Raw genomic sequence first — 5,681 nt, 5'->3', positions numbered from 1 at the left:
GCACTGGAGCGGGACATTATACCACATATATCTCTAAATCCTGTTTAAAACCTCTTAACTAGACATTTCAACAACAGGTGCTTCTCCATTTCAACAGTGCATCTGTTATATTCCCTGTTTCTGGATCATAAGATGCTGGATATTGTAAATGACTGACATCATGGGGTTTGTATTTTTATACATTTAATCCATAATTTATTTGCTCACAATTAAACTCCACAGAGTAGCCTAAGCTACTTTTTCATTTAGGGCCCAAATTTTTTTTTTTTTAAAGTTCGTTTTTTATTCATATTTGTCTGGATTCTATGTTTTATGATTTAATACAATGTATCATCAAATATGGTGTCTTTTGAAATGAATTAAAACTTTCTTGTAAGATGTAATCAGACAGTTTCAGTGTGTATTTGACAGTAGTTTTCCTCAGATGAAACGGGGAAAAGCTTGTGAAGTGACTCTGAAGATGTTGACACATTTCACTTCCATTCTTTCGGCTATATCAAGAAAAAAGTATACACTGTATTAATAAAACAAAACCACATATTTGTACTAGACATGTGGGAAATTACTGTGGGAAAAAATAAATACTCTGAACCCTAAGTAGATTTACACAAACTGAGAATGTCAAAAAGCGTTAGGTTGTGCCGCTCTCCCTTATGTCACATCACGTGACTCGGGAGGTGAACTAATCAACTTTATTCATGAGCCATATAAAAGTTTATTAAAAAAACAATGAACTAATCATTATTGATCGACCCATCACTACTGGCCATAGCAGAGTCTTAAGTAAAGATGAAATATAACATATTGTAAATTGAAGCTCTTGTCCACAGTGCCCACTGTTACTGTACGTGCACTGTAAGGTTATAGCATAATTATGCTAATGTTAATGTAGCCTGGTGATGCGTTGAACACACTGTTCTGATGATGCAAGAGTTGCAACTATGGCAGCTGAGAAGGCCATTCTTTGTGTTCTTTGTGAAGAATGTTCGGAGCCTGATCAAGTCGGTATAAATATGTGTTTAATACTACAAAATATGCCCGATGTTACAGTTACTGCACTTGCCGCACAGAGCAAAAGAGAACATCCCAATCGAGTGAAGGGATTTGTGGAAACTGTGGTTCCTAATTATTCTGATACAACATTTGCCTCGCATTTTAGGATGAAAAGACAAACGTCTTCTAATATCCTCAGTTGTTGCGTATACCGAGCTGCATCGAACACATTTGTAAATTACTTTCCTTGAACCCATTGTGCGAGTTCACTTTAATACCGCGTGCTTTATATACATGTTGCTGCTGATTGGACTTCAGTTCTGACACACCCACCAAACAAGAGAAAACGTATCTCAAACCCCGTTGCACACCGGTGCACGCCGTTTCCAGGAAACATGACGTTCAACCCGGAAACAGTAGCAAACCGTTGCGCACCGTTTTGAACTTGAACCTGGTTCTACCAGACTCTCGAACATTTCATTTGTACAGAGAGTCTGGCCTCTCTCCATTGACAAGCGTTAACTTCCTTGTAGGCGGTCCTTTGTTGAAGTTTAAAACTATTGGATCTGCCCAGAGTCACTCAGGATCTGCCATAACCAATCGCTAACGTTTGGTCGTGACGTATGACGACTCAAACTAGCGCACGACCTCAACGTCATCGTTCTCAGCCACTCCCTCTGTTCGTCGATTGGACCGGTAATAAATTTGACTGGAGAAAACCCAGGAACATACCACAGTCCCAGGCCCTGTCCCAAATGGCATACTTCGTATGCACTTTCGGTCTTGTGGACTTACAATGGCTGCCGTGTGCACGTGTCCGTTAAGTCTGTGAGACCGTAGGGTGTCCCATTTGTCATTGTAGCTCTCAGAAGGTGCTCGCGAGCGCCCCCTCTGCGGTCGATCTGCGCCCTCGATGCGCACTTTTGCCGATCCGCACTGATGCGCTTTCCGCAGCAGACTTCTTCCCGACAGTCAATGCAGCGCTACGTCACGAAAGTGCGGACTCAGAGTAGGGATGGCGAAAACTAAAAAAATTATTGACCGACCACCGAGCCTCATTAGCCGGTTGAAACCGGTTAACCGATTAGTTTAAAATATGCTACGCTATTTGAAATAACAGCCATTTCGAGCCACGCCTGCAATTTCACAACTCAGTCGCATCTCTCTGCCGCTCTGCCTCCTGCTCACACACACACACACACACACACACACACACACACACACACACACACACACACACACACCCCGGCACCGCCCTCACACACACACACACCCCGGCGCCGCCCTCACACACACACACACGGCGCCGCCCTTCCACTCATGTCACTTTTTAAAAATCCCCTACAGCGCGAAACATGAGTCCCGCAAACGCGGCGCCGAGGAGCTTGTATGTAATCGAAGGACTAATGGCTCCTTAGTTTCGAAATGGTTTGGGAGCATAAGACGTGATCTTAACCGGTCCGATGATAGCTCTGTGGACAACGCAACAGCACGAGCTTCAAGCGATGCGAGATCGAATCTCATTAGCTTTGGCTGACAGCGTTAAATGTTTTACCATTCTTGATGCTTAGATAGTTCACTTTTTATTGAAGTCAAACGTTTTGTTTAATTATCAATGGCACATTACAACATAAATTTGCTACATTCGAGCTAGAGCCGCTGCACAGACGAGAAAACTGATGAAGGAAGATTGTCAGCCGATCGCGTCAGAAAATGAAAATGATGAAGCTATCTTTAATTTGCTAAATTATTGTTTTGTGAATCATTCACGAAATTTAGATGACTGACATTGATACCCGCAATAGCAAAGGAATAAATTTTTAAAAACAGATCCTGGACATTTCAAGGTTTAAATAAAGTGTCGGGGGCAGTTTATTTATTTAAAACAGGGTTGCATCGAGTTAAAGTTTATTTCTAAGTAAGAAACAGAATCTTATTCTTGCGACATTTTAAATCTGTATTGCCAAATAAATTGCAGCTATATAAACAATTTAAATAGTAGGCTAGTCTACAAAACGAAAATAGTTCAAAGCAGCATAAATTAAGATCATGCGTTTTTCTTTGCTTCTCTCTCTCGCTGGATCTCTTTTATTTTAGTTTATTTAGTCTCCCTGCACTGCGCGCGCCGGGTCTTTCTCGACCCATCATACAGCTGATAATACTGTATCGCTGTGTGTCATCCATACAAATCACGAAAAAAAACTGTAACAAATGATTTAGCCTTTGTTGCTTCAAAGACACAGAATGCCTTGTTGAATTCACCGTACAATAAAACGAGGTGGATCGAGAATAAAATAGCTCTGTATCTGCTGCTCACTCGCATTCGTTTAGTTGGCAAGAACGCGTTTCGTCGATAGTTCATGTTGAGATAATGCCAGATTATTGACACACACACTGCTCAAACATGTTAAAATTCTACAAAACTAGTTGAAACAAATGGATTGAACTTCAACTGAAAGTGTGTGTGAAACCCCTTTAAATACAATACATAAAACTACAATATTTATAATTTAAGGGCCTACATTTGGACACATCGAGAGATTTATCTTTAAAAGTATTTTGCCTTTGCCTGGTCACCAGGCTCACTCGGCATATGAAAGACAGAACATTAACACCTCCTGAACCCCCAACCCCCCACAGGCTATCTGAGTTTGAGACCGACTTAAAACAAAGAGAAGTCGCAATTCACACTTAATTCTATAGACATTAGCATTAGGCTATAGTAAAGTGTTGATAATGAAATAATTTAATTATTTAGGCTACATGTAGGCTAGTAGGCTAATATTTCTGTCATAAAAGTTTATTACTAAACATTTAATTATTTCAATAATTGAAGAAATAAAACGGTAGGCCTACCTCGGTTTGGGCCAGCTTTTTCCAAGCAAACCTAAACACAAACGCATGTTCATTTGTTCAAACGCATGTTCATTTGTTGTCATGAATACAATGTTCAACTCCATGTTAAATTCCGCGGGGATCTTTGGATCCTTACAACCAGGGTGCATGCGATTTGTGAATTAGGCCTATTATTATTTTTTATATATAAATCTCCAACCACAGTGCTTCGCGCTGCTGCTAAACTAAATAACATTTATAGAATAATTATGAATTTAAATGAAACAATATCGCAACATTTCGACAAATAAATTATCTGATCTGTTTTTACAATTTAATTCAGGGCGATTTAGCCTATTTAATTATAGCGAGATTTTCACCCTTGTCCGTTCATCATTGGGAAGCACTCACATAATAGCTAGTTTGAGAGTAGATCCTCTGCACCTCTCGGTTTCATACGGAATCAGATAACATTTATTAAATATTTAGACATTTAAAGGCTTTAGACATAGTCGATTTCTTATCGTGACTGAGCGGAGGCAAGTGGCTTTCGGTTCATTTTTGTGACGCGCAGTTCCCGGAGACAGAGACGACATGCAGATAAACTTTTGTCGTTAGCCTAATATGAATAAAAGTTTACAGTTTTGAAAGATGTAGGCTACTCTACTCTGATCTATATGACTAAAAAACTACGGAGTAGCCCAAAGGGCCTAAGTTATTTTAGCTGTTATGAGAAAAATAAATCCAAACGAACGCGACGCCGCGACGCCGAACACTAATTCAACATAATAAAAGAATAAAACCCGACTTTAGAACAATGGATAGCGCCCAAATACTTAATTATAAACTTCTATATTTCATTCAAAATAATCTCAAAACGCTTTGTGACATTTTGAAAGCCGTGCATGCATTAAGGCCACTGGAACCATATGAACAACTGAAACTGGTTCTGATTTTATTGTTTGTCGTTTAAACGTGCCTGTTGCATATCTTTATTTTATATATTTTAAATGGTCTATTGGTGAAGTAATTTATAGCGTTGATTACTGTGGAGGGAGGGGAGGATTAAAATAATTCAGCAGAAGCAGGGATGTTTAGACCAGAAGGAAATCCCCGTCCCCCTGGCAAATCGCACCTTGCTTAAAAAAACATGTTTTTACAAACTCTTTATAGGCTAGGAACCAAAAAAAAAAGGCTATCCTGTATAAAAAAAATGTTTTGTTTGTTTGATTGTCTGCATTAATAATAGGCTATGACATGCATTAATAGGCTAATATAAAATGTACAATAGTCTATGTTTGTTCGGGATTTGAACCTGTGTCATCCAAATGACCGATACGTAAGTTCTACCACTCGGCCATGAATTTACTCACTGAGAAATGCCCAGTTTCTCCAGAGAAGGGCTCATCATTCGTCTCATTCCTAAATAGAATAGTAAACAAATAATCAGCTTCATTGCACCCAATTTATTTTTGTTTGTTATTTTTGTTATTAGAATAGATAGAGAATAGAATAGCCTTTATTGTCATTGCACTGTAGAGGTACAACAAAATTTTGTGTGCTCACAGAGCCGCCCCTTGCACCACACAAAAAAAAAAAAACAACAACAACAAAAAACAAGATACATTTAGGACAAAAGACTAAAAGGGCTAAACGAGCAATATTCTCTCATTAAAATATTATAATATATACAATACGTATATGCATATACACACATATATACATATATATATAAAATCTAAGAGTTTAAAAATGTTAAAAGTGACTATAATTATAGTAGTGCAATTTGAGGAGGTGGGCTGATTTGTCTGTTGTTCCGAGTGGAATGTAGTGAAAGAAGACATGGAGGTAGG

Source organism: Phoxinus phoxinus (assembly GCF_949152265.1).
Source record: "Phoxinus phoxinus genome assembly, chromosome: 5".
NCBI classification, from domain to species: Eukaryota; Metazoa; Chordata; class Actinopteri; order Cypriniformes; family Leuciscidae; genus Phoxinus; species Phoxinus phoxinus.
The sequence above is the reverse complement of the archived record's forward strand: the minus strand, read 5'-3'. Positions refer to the sequence as shown.